Source organism: Ranitomeya variabilis, chromosome 8 (assembly GCF_051348905.1).
Source record: "Ranitomeya variabilis isolate aRanVar5 chromosome 8, aRanVar5.hap1, whole genome shotgun sequence".
NCBI classification, from domain to species: Eukaryota; Metazoa; Chordata; class Amphibia; order Anura; family Dendrobatidae; genus Ranitomeya; species Ranitomeya variabilis.
The window spans coordinates 38,912,482-38,933,934 of record NC_135239.1 but is presented as its reverse complement, the minus strand read 5'-3'; the positions used below and the strand labels follow the sequence as shown (position 1 = coordinate 38,933,934).

At 39.9% G+C, this 21,453-nt stretch overlaps 1 protein-coding gene and 1 long non-coding RNA gene across 8 annotated transcripts in view; one reads left to right on the top strand and one right to left on the bottom strand.

Moving 5' to 3' along the window:
- ASTN1 (astrotactin 1) overlaps nt 1–21,453 on the top strand; it is a 476,663-nt gene that overhangs the window by 20,926 nt on the left and 434,284 nt on the right. The gene's annotated exons all lie outside the window — the stretch shown is intronic.
- LOC143787479 (uncharacterized) overlaps nt 18,183–21,453 on the bottom strand; it is an 86,933-nt gene continuing 83,662 nt past the window's right edge. For both annotated transcript variants that reach the window (XR_013218379.1, XR_013218378.1), the window contains exon 4: nt 18,183–18,239. This is a non-coding gene — a long non-coding RNA (uncharacterized LOC143787479). The remainder of the gene's footprint in view (nt 18,240–21,453) is intronic.

The window sequence follows — 21,453 nt, the reverse complement described above, 5'->3', positions numbered from 1 at the left end:
AATGGAAAAGAGAAGAATTATCTGTGTAGAAAGGCAAAATGAGCAATTGTAAGTACACAGTGCCATATAATATGATTGCAGTATATTGAGAGGATCGAAATATTGACCAGACTGCTTCTTTAAGCTTTGGTTTTCTGCTGCTCAGTATTTGCATGGAGAATATATCCATGTGATTGATTATTTTGTAATTGTTTTATTCCAGCTGACTCTTTGATTTCACAACTATTATGTCAGACCTTTATTGGAATCCAATGTAACCATTTATCACCAATTTCCTATCCTTAATATCACCCAGATTAATTTCATTGACATATATAGCTGGAGGTCTTCATTTAACCCTGCTAATTTAGCGACGAAGAGAAGATGTTATTTTAATTTATCAAATCATTGGTAATATCACTAGGTTCACGTTTGGCTTGTTTCCTATAGAAGACATTTGAATGAATCCTTCGGGGAAGAAGTAGGAGTATTATTATACAGCTTTCTTTATCGGTAGTGACCTTTAGAAGCCAACGCTTTGATTTTTATCACACCTAACTTTGCATTTTTGCTTGTAGTCACTATTTTGGTTTTTAATGCTCGCAATCTTAATTTTTATCGATTTGTTACTCACATATTAAAAATGATGTTTTCTTTCTAGAAGTTCCTTTCCAGTCTTCAGACGTCCTTCCTTACTCCTGACATTTATGCAGGTACATTAGATCTTGAGTGTTCTTTAATGAGGCACTTACTCCACTAATGTGCTCTATTATCTTCGTTGCCTCTTAGCGCCTCCCCCCAATAATATAAAAAATGGTTTTGGATCATATGTTATAGATCTCGGCATGGGTATACTTTTTCTTAGTATTCTGAGAACAATTTAGGTTGCGTCAAGACAAAATACAAAATGTAGCCAAGTCAATGTCAAACTAAACAAGTCTATATAGAACATGAATATATAAAGATCATTTTCTTCAACCGGGTATCTGATAATCCTGAAAATGTCAGAAGAATACAGAATTCATTTCCCGTCCAGTACTGAAATATAAAAGTGGGTAGTGTCAAATATAGAAACATAAGATTAAGAACTTCCTTTGTTGAAAAACAAAGTTATAACAGAGTGTTAACATGGTATTTTGGTCTTCCAAAAAGATATCCACCTTTAGGGCTCGCTCACACTAGTGCATTAAAAAAAATTGGTCCCATTCTTGACCAGACAAGTGGTCGGATTTTTTTCCTAACTTGTCATCTTTGAAAAACAAAGTTATAACAGAGTGATACATGGTATTTTGGTCTTCCAAAAATATATTCACCTTTAGGGCTCGCTCACACTAGTGCATAAACAAAATCGGGCCCATTCTCGACCAGACAAGTGGTAGAATTTTTTTCCTCACTGTTGTCATCCCTGTGTTGTACAATCCGTTTTTTTTTCACATCAGCTATTAATCATTGACAGAAGCATTTACAGTTTCCTATGCTACAGTATTGCAATGTATCCATAAAAAAACTTTCTTTTTTATTTGGCCAAAAAGATATTCACCTTTAGGGCTCGCTCACACTAGTGCATACAAAATAGTTCCCATTGTCGACCAGAAAAGTGTTTTTTTTTTTTCCTCACTTGTCATCTTTGAAAAACAAAGTTATAGCAGAGTGTTGACATGGTATTTTGGTCTTCCATAAATATATTCACCTTTAGGGCTTGCTCACACTAGTGCATAATAAAAAAATCAGTCCTATTCTCTGCCAGACAAGTGGTAGAATTTTTTTCCTCACTTGTCATCCCTGTGTTGTACAATCCGTTTTTTTTTCACATCAGCTATTAATCATTGACAGAAGCATTTACAGTTTCCTATGCTACAGTATTGCAATGTATCCATAAAAAAACTTTCTTTTTTATTTGGCCAAAAAGATATTTACCTTTAGGGCTCGCTCACACTAGTGCATAAAAAATAGTTCCCATTCTCGACCAGAAAAGTGTTTTTTTTTTTTTCCTCACTTGTCATCTTTGAAAAACAAAGTTATAGCAGAGTGTTGACATGGTATTTTGGTCTTCCATAAATATATTCACCTTTAGGGCTTGCTCACACTAGTGCATAATAAAAAAAATCAGTCCTATTCTCTGCCAGACAAGTGGTAGAATTTTTTTCCTCACTTGTCATCCCTGTGTTGTACAATCCGGTTTTTTTTCACATCAGCTATTAATCATTGACAGAAGCATTTACAGTTTCCTATGCTACAGTATTGCAATGTATCCATAAAAAACTTTCTTTTTTATTTGGCCAAAAAGATATTCACCTTTAGGGCTCGCTCACACTAGTGCATAAAAAAATAGTTCCCATTCTCGACCAGAAAAGTGGTAGGTTTTTTTTCCTCACTTGCCATCTTTGAAAAACAAAGTTATAACAGAGTGATACATGGTATTTTGGTCTTCCAAAAATATATTCACCTTTAGGGCTCGCTCACACTAGTGCATAAAAAAAATCGATCCCATTCTCGATAGGATTTTTTTCCTCACTTGTTATCCCTGTGTTGTACAATCCATTTCTTTTTTCACATCAGCTATTAATCATTGACAGAAGCATTTACAGTTTCCTATGCTACAGTATTGCAATATATCCATAAAAAACTTTCTTTTTTTATTCATTTAAAGTCTCAATCATGGATAATTGAGACGATTTTGCTCCCAAAACATATTTTTTTTCAACTTTTGGTTGATATTCATTTATTTAAAGGGGCTGAGCTGTCCTCCTTTGGGGGGATATTTTTTAGCTTAAAAAATCATATTTTTAAATTTTGTACCCTTTTGCATTTTCAACTTTGATGTGGTCTGTGGTCATAGATCAGCTGTGAGAAAAACAGAAAAAGAAGACAGGTAAAAGAGTTGCAAACTCTTCCGCTCACCGATAGATTCTCAGTTAACTCGTTCTGTAGTACTAGTAAGCAATAGACTGTTCGACGCCATGGCCGTAGAATACAAACGGTGCAAAATTTTTAATGAAAAAAATCATTTTCATCCTCAAATACGTGCAATTGTTCGTGAAGGTGGACAATACTTTTAAAATTAATTATTTGTGCTACACAAGAAGCTATCATTAAAAATCCAACTGCTACTGTTTGGGAAATTTTACTGTATTGCACAAAATGAACAAATAAAGCGCCGCTAATCTATCGGAACGGCTTATTCGGCTTTAAGGAAAACAATATGAAAGCTTCATGCAGCTTTACATTAGATTTTGCCAACAAACACCAGATTATAGGAGCAGAACCAATGATTAACAGAACATTGCTCAGACTTACGGAAATGCGTGTTCTATATTTGTGCTAGAATTTCCCATTCCTAAATATTGTAACCCAGACTTTGCTGATGTTTAAAGCTTAGCTGATTGCTTCTGATTTGTTCTGGGGAGTGATTTGTTAGATTGAGTGAAATATGCTGAAATCTCTATATCATTTGGGTTGAACATCTGGTGGCAATAATTACTATATATGTGTGTTGTAATAACCTGTGCGGCTTGATGGAGCAAATCATGTCATTACGACCCACTATGTCGCAAACCAGGGATTGTGACTTATAGCTGAAGGAGCAGGATTTAGGAACACAAGTCGGCTCCTGCGCATGTGATGATCTAAATCAGTCTCTTGTTGTGAAGATGAACAGTGAGGACGGTATTTTTGGAGATATAGTACAAGCCCTTTGGGCCTGACTTAAAGTGGACTCGTCATCTATCTTTTTCTGCAGGCACTGTAGGGTTATCTATGCTTGTCAGATATGCCACCGTTCCAGCAGATTGTTACATCCCTTAAAGAGGTTATCCGGGAATAGAAAATAAATAACTAAAGGAAATATCATTATGAATAATATTTGGAATTGAGAGTCCCCTGTGGTTGATACCTTTTAATGGCGAACCGAAAAGATGGTAACAAATTGCAAGCTTTCGAGACTATACAGGTCCCTTCATCAGGCATAGCCTGGTGTCTGTGCCTGATGAAGGGACCTGGGTAGTCTCAAAAGCTTGCAATTTGTTACCATCTTTTCGGTTCGCCATTAAAAGGTATCAACCACTGAGGACTCTCAATTCCAAATATTATTCTATCTACTGGCTAACACGGTACCAAGATATATATCTTTCCTGTATCATTATGAATTAATTCATAAATTCTTTTAATTAGCAATTGAAAGATTTTTTTTGTCTAGGGAGGTAATTGCCTTGTAAAACAGACAGAAACCTGCCCTAGAATGTTCGGAAAGAATAATAGAATGTTAGATTGGCCCAATTTTTTTTTCATTGATCCATTGACACATCAGTTGTAAAACGGATCAGTGTCTCCGATCCGTGATGCTCAGAGCGCATCCTATTCTCGTCCATTGTGCAGATCAGACTTGACCATTTAACTCTATGGAGAAGAAACATAGAAGACAGACATTGTACTTCAGAGTTCCATCCATTTTTAACTGATCTGTTGTTAAATGGAATCTGTCTGCAAGTTTTTGCTACATAATCTGAGAGCAACATGATGTAGGGGCAGAGACTGTTTCCAGCAATGTGTCATTTACTGGGTTGAGCTTTGCTGTTTTAATAAAATTAGTGCTTTATCAGCAGGAGATTATCACTACAGGACAAGCTGCCCTCGTGCCTCCTAGTCCAACCACAATCCCAGCACTGATTAGCAGCTTTCTGTCAATATGCTGCATACACAGAAAGCAGCCAATCAGTGGTGTGGGCAACGGCTCAGTATTTTGAGCACTGCTAGATTTACAGCACTGCTACATCTACTGCTATATCCAGTAAACTAAGAGATACATCGCTGGAATCAGAATCTCAGCCCCTACATCTTGATGCTGTCAGATAACATAGCTAAAACCTCCTGACAAATAACTTTTATGAATCAATGAATGAAAACAAGTTCAGAGTCTAACTGATTCAGTGAAAAATGGATGAACTGAAAATGGAAGTGACTAAGATGATACTCGAAAAAAAATAGTTCTGTTGCTCTTGTATGATAACACATGGATGTATGAATGTTGCCTTAAAGGGATGTTCCTATCGTCAAGATCCTATCCCAGTATGTTGTATTGTGTTATAATAATAACAATAGCAAATATTTTCTAATTAGAAATATAGTATAGTTCTCCTGATTAACTATGTTGCTTACCCCATGTGAAGGGCATTACAGTAGTTTAGGTAGCCATGGCTGCAACCACTCGTATAGTGACAGTTAGTTGTTAGTGGTTAGAACCATGGATACCTAAGCGACTGTAATGTACTGCACATGGGGTGAGCAACAGAGCTAATCAGAAGAACTATACTACACTTCTAATTGGAGGTATCTGCTAATATTATTATGATTACACCTACTACATATTGGGATAGGATCTTGGAGATGGGAATACACCTTTAAGGATTAGTCAATCTACTTTTATCCGCATTGTAAACTTTGATACCATCAATGAAACCACACCTGTTATCTGTAATCATGTATGTCAGCCTATGAAAATTCGGTGTAGGAGGTTTTAGGAACCAGACATGTTTAGGAAAAACATTGATTGGTAGTTTCCGGACAACTTAAATATGGTTGACTGAGGCTGCTATATTTATGAGCCTTGTTTGTGGTCGCATTATTTTATTAATGTCTCCACTGCAACTGTATAAAACTGCGAAATGGAAATGGAGCCGGAGTGGCGGTGTTTTTTATTTGTAAGCGGCGTATTTTCCCATCAGGCCTTTATAATCCAGGTGATTACACTGGGATTTTGAACTATCTGTAGTTGACATGAATAATCCATCCTGCTTACTGAAGGGAGAAAGCTTTTGCTCATCCTTTTAACATTACAATGGGCTGGACACATAGAAATAAGTAGTGTTTTATGGTAATGTGCTTAGGGCAGACACTTGTGGGATTTAGCAAGTTTACTGTATAATACAAGTATTCTAGTGCTCGGCACCTAATTGTCTGAGACAGGCTTCAGCAGTTTTGACTTAAGTTTCTTTTTATAATTCTGCCTAAATTCCCTTTTACTTTTATGGTTTATTTTGTTTTGCTGGTAATTTGGAGAACGACTGCATAAGATTGCTGTGCAAGCCTCTCCAAATCGTACTTTTCTTTGCCCATTGCCCCCATTTCATACTACGGGCAATACATTTCTATGGCAGTAAAAGGTTGCACTCTGTTTTATACCAATTTATTCTGTATTTTTGACACTTTTTGCAGTTTGTTCTGCCATGAGGCATGACTTAGATTTAAAGGAGAGTGGACTGGATGGAAAAGGTGTGACATAAAGTCCAAAAAGGATGGGAGATTTTGCTAAATTAAATTCTCACAATCAGTAACAATCGGTAACAATCCCGAAAAGAGGGAAGAATTGGAAGCATTTAAATAAACGAGGATGGATGAACACAGAACATAAACACTTGTTAAGAAGGAAAAAAGAAATGTATATTTAATAGAAAGAGGTAGGCATATCTAAAGAAGAATGTAATGCTGTTTGGAGGGAATTCAGGGCAAGAGTTAGAAAAGCTAAAGCCAGTAATGAAGGGAGGCTTGCAAGGGAGATCAAAAGCAGTAAAAAAATATTTTGGAGGTATGTCAAAAGCAAAAAAAAGTAAATTATGCTATAGGACTTTTTCAGGATGAAAATGATGAAGTGGTAAAAAATTATTTTGAGAAGCCCAAACTTTTAAATTCTTTTGCATCTGTTTTCTCTAAGAAAGCAATTGTAACATCAACTGATCTTCACTGTGCCATCGAAGGAATAAAATAATCCCCACTATCTATGAACAGAGAAATGAGGGAACACGTAGCTAATTTACATGAATTAAAATCTCCTGGTCCAGATTAATTACATTCTAGGGTACTGAAAGAGTTAGCTGAATTTGCAGAACCAATAGCCACAATCTTTGAAAAATCCTGGAGAACAGAAGTCCCAGAAGAATGGAGAAGGGCAAATGCTGTCCCTATCTTCAAAAAAGGAAACAAGATGAAGCTAGGAAATTACAGGCCAGTGAGCCTTACTTCTATATGTAAGTGCTTGGAAAAGAATACAATAATTAACCTGAGCCAGCATGGGTTTGTAGCAAACAAATCATGCAAGACTGATCTGATTTCCTTCTAAGATGGAATCACTGACTGGGTGGATAAGGGAAATGCAGTAGATATAGTATATCTCAACTGCAGCAAAGCATTTGATAAAGTAACTCATACTATCCTTATTTAAAAAATGACCAAGTATGGGATTGACAAGGCTACGCTTAGGTGGATTCATAACTGACTCATTGGCAGTACTCAAAGAGTAGTAATAAATGGTTGCACATCCAATTAGAAGAGTGTTTCAAGTGGGGTACCACCTCAACCATCTGGTCGCAGACAGGCTTCACAGTATCTGGTACCTGCGCACTTGTATTTTGAAAGTCAGGGAGAAAATGAGCAAGTACTAATGGTTCTACTCTGTGGCCACTTCTGGGACCCCCTATATTTTGGCATAATAAAGGAGTTCTGTAGCACAAAAAGGAATAAATTAGGGGAACTGACCACACACAAGTGCTGCTATATTGACTGTAGATTATTGGGGAAGGAAAACACTGTTTCAGCATCTCTGCTTAAAACAAGTTATCATCTATCCATAGAAAAGGTGATAACTTACTGATCATTGGGTGCCTGACCACCGGGACCTGCACTGATCGGCAGAATGTGCACTTTTACCCCTGTAAGAAAATGAAGCTGCGGGTAGGATGCTAGTCTGCTGTTCCATTCATTCTCTGCCAGAAAAAGCCAAATGCAGCTCTTGGCAGTCCATAGGGAAAAAATGGATCATCGGTTGGGCATGCACACAGCCCATTCATTCTAATGGGGATAGTAGTGCCAGTTATGCTGATTGGTGCGCGTCCCTACGGATGTTCCCCACCAGTCAAATAATGATCATCTACCATGTAGATAGGTGCTAACTAGATTTCACCAGACAACCCATTTTAGTTCAATGGAGAAAGCTAAATGCTTGGTCTTGTCCTTTCTGGATTGTTTATGGGGAGAATGGGACCTTAATTTTCTTGATAGGTGGGTATCACATAGCGACAAGGGACTATGGGCACCTACAGGATCCCTTGAACTAGGGGCACCCTAGGCTATCCCTGTTCCTGAGATTACCCCAGATGGTGGAGATGACAGGGTCTCATAGGTTCATATGCTCCTATATTTCTCTTATCTGTTCCCTCCCCCACCTAGAGAGGTGTGAGGTCGAAGTATATAGGCAAACACTAACCAGACAAATAGAGTAAACAAACAGGGATAAAAGAAAGCTGCAATCAAACAAATTCACTCACAAAACAACAGAGTGGGAAAGAAGGGAGGAATTGGAAGGAAGAAACCGAATGGGAGAGGATAAGGTTAAACATGCAATTCAACTCCACAAAGCAATCTCCTGACAAACTCTCCAACTGCCTACTCCAAATACTGACCTCTCTCCTTCAGCTCCAAACCAGGTAGTGCCAACTATCACTGGCAAGATCGGAAGCAAGGAGGAGGGTGGTTATACCTGTTGGGGGTAACAAACTCAAAACAGCTAATACAACCCAAGACAGAGAACTCCAGGAGTCCAACTAAGCAATGTAAACCTTGCAGCACCTGAGCAAATAAATCCAGAACTGCTAATAGGACATTGAAGCTGTTATAACTCCTGCAGGTGTATGAGTCCCTAGATGCTGTGATCATCTGACCCCACTCTGTCGCGGTATCCCAGTGACAGTGAGAGTCCTTAAAATGGAAGCAGCACATATCAGATAGTTACGGCATATACTTTCAATGTGCCCTCAGAAAGTAATTCTCACTAACATCCAAGTGTTATTGCGGCTCTCAGACAAAAGTTAGACAAAAGTGTCAGAGATGCACAAACTTTATCAGCTGTTATACTAATTACAATGATACCTTGGCTGATGAAATCTGTCTTGTGGTTGTTGTGTAATCTTTATTTTCAGTTTTGAGTTAATAATATGCTCGTGCTCTGGGGCAGCCTGTATTATTCACCAGTATGGCTTCTGACAGGTCACTGATCCCTAACTGACCTGCCCTCTAGTTTACATAATGAATATTATATATATCTTCAGAAGAAAAAAAGCCGACAGAGGCCGACAGCAGGGGCCGACAGAGGCATCTTGCTAGAGAAAAAAAAAATGTCTCTACGTGCGCAATAGCAGCTATCGGCGATCTGCACCAGTACGAGAATCTCATTAACTCAAAACTGAAAATAAAGATTAAACAATAACCACAAGACGGATTTCATCACCCAGTTATCATTATAATCAGTATAACAACGCCGACCTCTCTGTAGGTTACTGAGCACAACCCGTAATCCACTATGAGGACTTGCTACAATTTCTGAACACACTATTATTGATCCTGAAGACTTGTGTAACACCTTAAATATCACGTTGAAATAGGTCAATTTTTAATGTACATTTCGATTATGTTTTTGCTTTTTAAGTTTATCTAAAAATAAATGCCCATGATTTACAAGGAGACCTCAGTCCATATCCCTTTAAGGAGATTAGAGCTTGAGCGCAAGTAAATCAATCACGGGAGCAGTCACATTGATGGATCTCTCTGCTCCATGTGGGCTGTTAGTATCATTCCAAGACTGAAACTTCTTACTCAACTTGTAATTTCTTGGAGAACCTCTTTTCAATTCTTAGGCTTACTATGCACTAAATGCCTTTGAGTTGGGTTACTACAAAAAATATTCCCTACTCACCTTATATTATTTTACCCAGAACATCAGGTAATCAAGTTATATCTATTATTAACAAGGAAGAATGTTGTTAACTTCATTGTTTCTGTATCGAAATACCCCCCTAATATCCAGAACCCAGGGAATGTGCCCCTCCAGCCAGTCTACTAAGTAGCCCTGCCTCTGTAATAAATCATCATATTAGCGTAACGTAAACCGCCCATTTTTTCACCTCTATTATATTTGTAAGACTTGTTTCACCCCAGGACATGTTTCGCTGTCCCTTCACTGAGTTGTTGGTGAAGTTTATGTAAGACTTGGTGCTTCTACCTTGCTGCCAATCTGATCCATCAGAGCTGCAGAGAAGAGCTCCGCCGGGGAAGGACAAGGCTTCAGCTATTTGAGCCAATGATGAGAAAAGAAATTAACTACAAGGAACCTGATAGTCCCACTATAGAATACAACTAATCTGGAGTCATTGGTCATAGATTTGCCCTAATGCATTGGAGAAAAAAGTATTCATGGAGCTTACACTAAAGCAGTAGAAAAATAGAAGATAAGCAGCACCCAAAATTAGAATCTTCTATTACACTTTTACTTTTCCAATTTTACTTCTAATTAACCAGTACATGAATGCATTATCCATCCTAAATTCATAGGTCCCTGATTATAGGGGTTATCCGGGACTTTTGTATTTTTTTCTTATGGGGCTAAGAACCAACAGGCAGGTAGTTGCTGGCCAGTGCTGATCTCTACCTGCTCAGAGCAGTCACGGACCATTCCTGCCATTGATTCTATGGCTTCCGATAACCTCACGTTGAAAGAGCAGCTTCTTCTCTTCTGCTCTGCTCTGTTGATTGGGTGCCACTGTCAATGTCATGCTGATTTACAGCCGGTTCCCCGCAGTTAGATGGAAGGGAACCTGCTGTAAATCAGAATGCCATTAGCAGTGACACCCCACCAATAGAGCACACCGGAAGAGAATACACCAATCTATTTATGTCAGGCCAACTGAAACAGTAGAATTGCCGGCAGGAGCGGTCCTTGACCCCTCTGACCTGGCAGACATCATGCAGGTAGTTTTCAACTGTCTGCTTGTAAGTTCTTAGCTCCGTAGGAAAAAAAGTCCTAGCTAACTCCCTTAAGGATTAAACACCTATCAGTGACAGCAGCTGAATAGCAGATACGGTTAGGTCCAGAAATATTTGGACAGTGACCAAGTCTTGGTGATTTCAGCTCTGCATGCTGCTATATTGTATTTAAAATGAAACAACTGAGATGCAATTGAACTGGAGACTTTCAGGTTTAATTAAAGGGATTGAACAAAAACATCTTGTGAAACGTTTAGGAATTGCAACCATTTTCCTACAACGCCTCCTCATTTCAGGGGCTTAAAAGTAATTGGACAAATTTACTTTGCTATAAATAAAATGTTCATTTTTAATACTTTGTAGAGAATGCTTTGCAGGCAAGACTGGAAGCCATGGATGTCCCCAAACGCTGGGTTTCCTACTTTGTGATGCTTTGCTAGGCCTTTACTGCAGCTGACTTTAGTTGTTGCTTGTTTGTGAGTCTTTCTGCCTTAAGCATGTGAAATGCTGCTCGATGGGGATGAGATCTGGTGATTGATTCTGCCATTGCAGAATATTTCACTTCTTAGCCTTAAAGAAAAACTCCTGGGCTGCTTTTGCAGTATGTTTTAGGTCATTGTCCATCTGTACTGTGAAGTGCCGTCCAATCAACCTTGCTGCATTTGGTTGAATCTGAGAAGAAAATATAGCCATGTACACTTCAGATATGACAGTTTGTTCTCATAAAGTTTTATGGAGCCCTTGCAGCACTATGTCTGTGTCTGTCTCTAGCTCCTCCATGGAATGTCTGTGTCTGCCTCTAGCTCCTCCCTAGAATGTCTGTGTTCCTCTAGCTCCTCCCTGGAATGTCTGTGTCTGCCTCTGGCTCCTCCCTAGAATGTCTGTGTGTTCCTCTAGCTCCTCCCTAGAATGTCTGTCTGCCTCTAGCTCCTCCCTAGAATGTCTGTGCGTTCCTCTAGCTCCTCCCTGGAATGCCTGTGTCTGCCTCTAGCTCCTCCCTAGAATGTCTTTGTCTGCCTCTAGCTCCTCCCTAGAATGTCTGTGTCTGCCTCTAGCTCCTTCCTAGAATGTCTGTGCCTGCCTCTAGCTCCTCCCTAGAATGCCTGTGTCTGCCTTTAGCTCCTCCCTAGAATGCCTGTGTTTGCCTCTAGCTCCTCCCTAGAATGTCTGTCTCCCTCTAGCTCCTCCCTGGAATGTCTGTGTCTGCCTCTAGCTCCTTCCTAGAATGTCTGTGTCTACCTCTAGCTCCTCCCTATAATGTCTGTGTTCCTCTAGCTCCTCTCTAGAATGTCTGTGTCTACCTCTAGCTCCTCCCTAGAATGGCTGTCTGCCTCTAGCTCCTCCCTAGAATGTATGTGTCTCCCTCTAGCTCCTCCCCCTTCCCCCTCCATAGAATCTTGTAAGCACCAACTGTCATCTCTATCTTAATGGGAAAATGTATCTTCACTGAATTCAGATTGCACCCATGAATTGACAGTGAAAGAAGCAAATTTCTCTGATAAGATACATTACGAAATTATTCATTTTCATATGTACTATTTAGTTGTGAAGTAAAAATTAAAATTAAGGTTACTTTTTTAATTTTCTTAGGTGCTAATCAGAGAAGCTGATTTAGTTATATAAAGCTAGATGAGTCTATGGCGGTTTTCAGTGGACCACGTTAGTTAATGAACTTTAGAATACCCGCATACGCTTTGGAGAAATATAGCAAATTAATTTTCACCTCTTTGCAGTTATGTTATTGTGAGTAATCATTGGGGTATATGTTCACATTTATACCGATTCCCCTAATGTATCGCAGGCGACATGTTAATTTAGTTGAGGTCCACTTTGCCGACCTTATTGCTGGTTTTGTATTTCCGTTTATGTATTATTTATGGCCATGTTTCTTTTTTTCATCATTTCATCAGCAGATACTTGAATTCATTCATCACCTGGTCAGTAATGACTTTTATATTCCCTGGAGATGTACAGCTTTATGTCTACAATTTGGACTCTTCGTATCTGATTGCGCCGAGTCTCCGCACTGACGCGATTCGGATCCTGATACTTTACATAAAATAGACACTTGAATCCAGATCTCAATTAATTACGATATGTAAATGAACTGTACAACAATTACAATCTGCTGCACATAATTTCTCAGTACTGTATTCAATAGGGCTCAATTTTTCGAAATAATCTTTCTGTACAAAGGAATAGTCATTCATTTGACATGTTCTGTACTTTAAGCGCAGGGAGCCGATGCTATTATGGTTTGCGTAGAGCTCAACCCTTGTTTTCTGACATTCAGGGGGTATAAAAGCTCTAAATTGAATTGGTCTTGATGACCCTGTGTCTTTGCATAGTCCATAGTTGTCCCCTCACGTCCCCGAAACACAACACATTACCAAGAGGCTATGCCTCATTTATCACAACTAGTGCAATGTGAATACTGACTCCGGGCTGCTACATGTTCCATTCATGTAAATCTGCCTCCACAGGTAGATGAGTCTGGGAACAAATTGGCTGTGACTGAGCATCTCTGTGTTTTTATCTGCAGATTATGTTTGCCATTTTACGTTGCCGGTTTGTCTTATATTGTAGATTGCATTGCACAATGAGAAAGTAATTTGCGATATTCAGAGTCCGTCCTGCTGGAACGTGCAAATGAAGGTCACTTGATACAGCGCAGGATGCATGGAGAGCGCTGGTCATGGCATATTTAGTCCCAGCAGCACTTCAATATCCACAGGACGGGATGTAATAATGTACAGTAGGGGGTTTGCCTTCCCTTATATAATCTACTCTCCGTTCTTTCCACTTTGCAAGCATTTATGGCAGATTTAACCTCCTAGAAGTATTAAAACGTTGATGTCTAGTAGGGGCGAAAATGCCTCGAAACTTGGACTACAGCTCTTTAATTTTATTAAAAAAAATTGGTAGTTAGGTATTTTTGATGACATGAGGGCCCGCTCGCAATGCTGTATATTTTCTCATGACCAATTATGTTAATGACACTCACATCAAACTCTGTAAGAGTTTGATCTGAGTGTGATCCGATTTTCTCACAAGAGAGAATCCGAACACAGGTGTGGAGAAGACGGATAACCTAATTTTGCCTTCTTCTACATTGACTCTGTGTGAGTCCATCGGACTGTACTGGCTGACACCCGAGTGCAGTCCAATGTTTTACACACATTCACAGAATTGGCCAATTTGGGACAGTTGGAATTTATGCCAGTGTAAGTCTATTCAGTGGCCAATGTTACAATTTCTCTACATACTTTATAATTCCAAAGGTGGACTGAAATGTGATGTCAGCATAAAGATCTTAAAGGGTGCTTTATGATTAGTTATTGGAAATACAGGAGACGCATGTAGATTTTTTTGGACAAGGGTCTACTCCAGCTTGTGTTTGCTTTTTTGGAGCTCATAATGATTTTTGGAGCTCAGTATGAGTCACACTCTAATGATGGTGAATTACTGCTAAAATATTATTATACCTAGATTTTTTTCATATGAGATACAGTCTAAGTTTAAAAAAACCCTCCAGACATAATTTAAATATTTATATAAATGTTAACAATGCTGTTAAATATTAAAATGCAAAAGAAAGAACAAGGGGTTGGAAAGAACGGATGCAGAGTGACTTCTCAAAATGGACAACAGAAGTTTGGTAGTGCGTGGTGAGTGAGACACCCTTGAAATAACAGTATTATTGACAGGCATTTGGAGGAGGGGTGTCCTAATTGGGCCCAATTTATATTACTTTCCATTACCGTGAAATTGAGAACAATCTAGCAGTTAATTTGTGTGAAAGAGAAGAGTTGGATAATTACTATAGTCAAGGCAAACAATTAATGACTACAAATAGGTGTTTGAGTTAATACCTAAAAACCAAGAAGCGCCGGTGTCTGGGACTACAGTAGGTTGATTTGTTATTGCTCGTGGCGGAGCAGCTGCAGAAGTGAAGATAGTTCAATTTCTCACCTTTCTATTAGAAGCAAACAAGGCTAAAATCTGTCTGAGGCTCCAACTTAACACGTTGGAGATATTTTATTAAATTGATTATGTCAAGCCCTAGAAGCAAAGTCAGTTCCAGTCTTAGAAAGTTGTCTCCCTCTGTATCTAGGTAAGGACGGGAATTAATCTGGCTGCCTGTGTAGACTTTAATGTTGCCTTTTTCTTAAAGGGCTAGATTAACGTACTGGGGATTTGTAAGAATATTCATATATTGTGCTGAGAGAGTTTGGCACCAATAGTTGGAATGTGGACTGAGTGGTGAACATGAATGCTGACGGATTGTACATTAGCATGGACCTGGTCATTAATGGGGAGCAAAATTGACCATCTATGGACAGTAGAGGAAACCTAAATTTAGTGGCTGTATGGTAACGATGAACCGGCTAAAGAAAATGATCACCTTCCACTATCTAGGCATATTTGCATATTAAATGTGGCAGAATTAATAAGGGTGGTGTGTGTAGAATTTCCAGGTAATTTCGGTTACAAATCTACATGAAAATCTGCATGTAGAGACCTCAAATATATTACAGTAGATAATTGTTGTTCAAATCCGCCAATGTCAGTAGGACAGGGCAGCAATCTGACGGCTATAGAGACCTCTCGCATCTTCCCGACAGATGATGTCAGAGGAGAGAAGGATTGGAGATAAGGAGGAGATAAGCCATTGCCAAAGGCAGTGTCAGACTAGGGTGACAAGGGCCCACCAATAATCGACTCCAGGGCCCCCACTTTTCAACTACACCCAAATGTGACATTATGCTCAATCACAAATTTATAAAACAATGAACTGGGTAGATTGTTAGATGAATAAGATGCTGCCTCTGTCTGTACATAGTGATTCAAGTATAGAGTGCCAAGTACTGCTCATATAAGAGGGAGCTAGCCCACTCTTGCATAGAGGCCCACCAGAGGATTCTCCTGTGGGCCAGTCCAAGCCTGGCCAAAGGTACTTGGCAGCAGTTTTCTCTTAACTTTCCAATGAAAACACAGGAAATAACTTATCAGCAAAGAAACTCTTTAAATGAACTAAATATCCACATGAAAAAATTCACATCATGCACTAGTCCCTTCCGTATTTTGTATGAGACTCGCTTATTCAAGTCTATGGGCACCAAAAAAAAAAACTGGATCCCATATGGATCATCCGTCTAGCATTCGATTCCTATGGTTGCATTCAATTATTTCCTTAGGAAGTTGTATTTAGTCTTGTAAGTTTTATTAGCTTCTGATGTAAAAAAAACCAGATGCTATATGGATGGCAAAAAATGGATATACGGATTGCATGCAAATGGCATGTGGACGGCAATACAAAAGAAAAATCATTTGTTTTTTGGATGAAAATTGGATGATTTTTTTTATACACTTGTGTGAACTTAACCTCACAAAGTAAATATATAGAAAAAGATACCTGCGTCATATCAGTAAAGTACCAGGACACCAGGTTAAACAGATCATGCCTGCACTAATGCCAGTTTCGCATTAGCTTCTTCAGGAGAGATGCTGTAGAAATTTTCTGTTTGGGAATTGGCCTGTGACACAGAGTTATAAATGTGCAGCATGTCAATTTCTTTTACAGATTTTTCTCCATTTCAATATCGAGGGTTGAAATCCGCAAAATCTCCATGGTACACTCAAATCCGGAGGTTTCGAGATTTCTTACGGCAGTACCTATGTATAATTGAAAGTAAAAAAGTCCCATGGAAACAAAGCAGTGCAGAACATGTGCAAGAGGTCAGCCATTATATTTTATTTACAAGTGACACGCACTTAGACAAGAAAAGACAGGCACAGTCTTTGGTACATGGACACAAGTTCATACCTAGAATGCGGCTTATTGATTGATCTAAGGCTAAGAACACAATCCCAAGGAAGGATGACAGGACTCTCATACCATAATTCAAAGAAAATGTACATTTTTACCAGAAAACTCTGTATTGCGCAGTCTTCATAACGCTGTTTGGACAAAAGTATAAGGTGACAGGAGATGGCAGAGGGTAGATGTAGCTGTAGGATAGAGAGTGACAGTAGTGATGAAAAGGAAGAGTCAGAGGGGGAAAATAAAATGATCAGGAGAATGGAAAGTGACGGTGCTATGTCAAGGAAGAGTGACATGCAGCATGGATGAAAACGGGCCGAGGGAGTGGAAGACGAACATGGATAAATCGAGAGTGGAAATTGCCATCAGGCACAGAGAGAAGATGAAGGGGAAATATGTGCATGTTTTATTCATTTATGCATGCGTTTAGGAACATAGAAAACAGTGGATGTCATGGTTTAATTCATGACCATATTAAATATATTCTTGAGAAAAAAATATTCATATGAGGCGTTCCAGCCCTTGGAGCTATAGTGACTGCTTTAGGGAGGTGGCGAGCTACAAATAACTCACAACAATGATGTCAAGAGTTGATGATCAGTAGTTATGATTGCAGCCCAAGGTAGGGCATGGTAAACTACCCATCAAAACCAGTCATAACTTCACTTTACCTTTTAATGTTTGAAGAAACTCATAAATAAGTGTCACACATACCTGAAGAAAGCTTTGATGTGTAAATCCAAGCATTCTTTGGTGGATACAGTAGGAGTTGGAGTTTCATTATTCCTGTGTTGGTAGATGACACCAGGATTAGTGTTTTCTGGATGCCATACTGTAGAAAAAGAAGGTGGCAGTCAATAAGGAACATTTGTCGACTCTATAGTGGCCGTATCCTAGTATGTGCAGTGCTCAACCACTATTCTGTTAACATATGCAACTGAGCAGTTACGGCTGCTGATGATGCCAGAAACAGAACTTCGGCATGGGGTGCTGGATGTCGGACATCGATGACCTATCCTAACAGTAGGCCATCAATATTAAAGTTTTGAGCAACCACATTAATGTTACAGTGAGCTGACGCCACAGCTGATCACCGAGGGTGCCGGTCATCGCACCGCCACCGATCAGACATTATTGTCCCAAGGATAGGCTATCAAAGTTAAAATCCAGGAAATCCCTTGAAACTTAACCAGAACAGCAAGGTTCCATTCAACATGTAGAGAACTGCAGATCAGTTCCGGCTTATTTAAGAGATTGAACCTTGAGTGTATATTGTACTTACTGCGAGTGTGCCTGGTTTGCATATTACAAAGTACAAATTGTTGGTGGTAAGGTGAATTTTGGAAAAGGATAGACTAGATCCTGGCAGTCATTAGGGCAACCATATTCAAGTGATTAGTGAATTCAACAACCAGGTAGAGTGTGCTGAGGTTAAGAGTGTGAAATTGGGAGATGCTTCCTTTAGATCGTTAAATGTAGGTTTAGGTAAGATCCAGCAGTCATCTCGGTGTCCAACCTAATCAAAAACTGAGAACAATGATGCAATTCTCTTGTTAGTCAAAAGGCAGTGAGGAAATAACAATTCTTCTTGTTTGCACTAAAATGTCTTCAAAATGTCACCGTGGTGCATCTAAAATAGAAAAAAACAAGTAACTTTTCACAATTAGTCATTATTAAAAATATAAAAAATGTATGTTGTTTTCATAACGATAGTTCCTATAAAACATGTTTCTGCCCCTACTTTTACTAAATGTATCCTAGCAAAAAGTAGGGGACAGACGGCAAAGATGAGGGAAAGGAGTAGGACCCATGAAAGTTTCGACTGAAGACTCAGACTGATTGGTGATATCTGATTTCATTGCTCTTCAGAACTTATATTTTATGTAGAATTTATTGATGATTTTCAACCAGTCATCAACTATTTGAAAACACTGGCCATGATTCATCAAAGCTTTTCTGGTAGAAATCTGGAGTAAAAGGTTTTCAAAAGGAGCAAAATGTTTGTGCAACGTGAGGTTGCTCAATTTTTCAACTTCAGACATGAAAGCTGTAAAACTTTTGAGCTGCCTCATGTTGCACGAAAAAAATTGTGACTTTTGAAAGCCTTTTACACCAAATTTGCCCAGCTCCGACAAAGTGGGCAGAGCTGGGACAGGATGGGTGTATGGCGGGACGTGGAAACACCCGCTAGTCAAATTCATGATAAGGCCGGTTTCACACGTCAGTGGCTCCGGTACGTGTGGTGACAGTTTTCGCACGTACCGGAGACACTGACTCACGTAGACACATTAAAATCAATGTGTCTCTGCACATGTCAGCGTGTTTTCACGGACCGTGTGTCCGTTTGAAAAACACGGAGACATGTCAGTGTTCGTGGGAGCGCAAGTATCACACGGACCCATTAAAGTCAATGGGTCCAAGTAAAACACGTACTGCACACGGATGCTGTCAGTGTGCCGTCCGTGTGCTGTGCAGGAGACAGCGCTACAGTAAGCGCTGTCCCCCCAGCTTGTGGTACTGAAGCCGCCATTCATTCCTTCTTCCCAGCAGCGTTCGCTAAAGAGAAGGAATGAAAAATCATTGTTTTTTTATTTTTTTTTGTGTTTAAAATAAAGATCCTTGTCACCACCCCCTCCCACCCCCTGTGTGCCCGCCCGCTGGAAATAAAATACTCACCCGGCTCCCTCGATTCTTCCTCTCAGCGCCGCAGCTTGTCCTGTATGAGCGGTCACGTGGTGCCGCTCAATACAGTGATGAATATGCGTCTCCACCTCCCATAGGGGTGGAGCTGCATATTCATCACTGTAATGAGCGGTACCACGTGACTGCTCATACAGGAAGAAGCTGCGGCGCTGAGAGGAAGAATCGAGGGAGCCGGGTGAGTATTTTATTTCCAGCGGGCGGGCGCACAGGGGTGGGAGGGGAGTGGTGACAAGGATCTTTATTTTAAACAAACAAAAAAAAAAAATGATTTTTCATTCCTTCTCTCCAGCGAACGCTGCTGGGAAGAAGGAATGAATTCCGGCTTCAGCACCAGATGCAGGGGACAGCGCTTATCTCTAGCGCTGTCTCCTGCATGGTCTGTGTGGTACCCAGTCGGCACACGGGCGGCACACGGCTGCCGCACGTGTGCCACACTGATGTGCCGCGTGAGCACACGGACACACGGACACGGATAACTCCGGTACCTATTTTTCCGGTACCGGAATTATCTGGACATGTGAGACTGGACTAAGTGGTAGAAATCCTTGCTTGCCAAATCTTAGCCCAGTCTCTGACAGAGGTGCACGCAGCTTCATGCCTCTCCTGATTTGTTAAGAGATGCGCACCTGACACTTCACCCTGCCCCTTCGGGGGTTGCTGTGTTTCTTTTAAAAGTGCCGCTGTATTTTCAGTTTGTTTGCTTGCAGGAGTTTTAGGTGAATTTTTAAGATATTATTATGAATATTATTTACATTTTCTATATGGAAATTGTGTAAATTCCTGTGTTTTCAATTTTCTTCATTAAATTGACAGATCGTTTATACAATAAATGTAAGATTCTGCTTCTGGGGTACTAGTAAAATCATTGCTGCTAGCATGTAAATGTGACTTGTGTGTATAAAAAATTTAACACAGTACTAAATAAAAATTAGCTTAATATGCAGTGAATTATGCACTAGATTTACTCATATTTTATGTAAGGGTAAATTAAAAGCTGTCATATTGTAATGATAACTAAGGAAAAAAGTCCATTTACTAAAAAAAGTTGACATCTTAGAATATTCACCAGAACATAAGACACTTTTTGATGAGAGAATCCCATAGACAGATACAATTATATGGATCTCTCCATCTAATGGGATGGTAGTTGATCAATAATCAGCTATTACAGACTAGATTACAAGCTAGACAATATAGATAAATTGGATAAAACATGTTTTGTTGTTCTTTTTCAGGGCAGTAATATATATAATCTATTCTTAAGACTGCCCATTAATATCACATTGGCAGAGTTCTATCTCCTTGTACCCCTTTCGACCAGCTGTTCTGCTCAGTTGAGGGCCTTTTCCCCTTCAGTTCGCCTTATATTTGATGGCATCTGTTAAGGATTGAGTTCCCACCTCTGCTCAGCGCAGACGTCGGTCCCAGCATCTAGCTTAGCCTGATATTGTGCAAAGGGTTACTGCTGCCTTTCAAGGTTCTGCCATTGTAGCCAGTACGGGTCAGCGGCAAGCAAACGTCTTTGGGACTAAGTCCTGCTTTTCCCCTTCAGAGCATGCCCAGGGTAAGATCTCTCATTGGAGATCAAGGGTCACATGCTCAGGTACTGCAGCAACTCCCATTGGTCCTCTAGGAAGGTCCTGAACCTGTTCAAGTTCTGTGGCAGCTTTCCATTGGTCCTTCTTGGAAGGTCCTGAAGTTGCTGCAGCTATAAAAGGTTTGCATGACCGCACGGCAATGCGCTAGTATCAATTCATGTCATGAGTTTTGCGCCAATGTGGTCATACATGTGTGTATTCAGAGCTCAGCTGAAATAAGCCACTAGAATACCGGCACCTCCGGTGAGGAGATTGTGTGTGTGCATTCAGGGCCCTGCCTGAAATAAGCCACTAAAATACCGGCACCTCCGGTGAGGAGATTGTATGTGTGCCTCTTGACTGCGTGACCACAGACTGCTATCAGCTCAGCAGTTGCTGTGTACTCCTGTCAGCTAAACAGGACACAGTGCTTTCTTTATGGGCGACCCTGTGAAGTAACAGAGTTCGCTTCTACCGCCATATAGTGCCGCCATTTGCCAGCGGCAGGTTTCTCTCCTGCACGGTGGACCCCGGGCTGCGAACGCACAAAAAATATCATCTCAC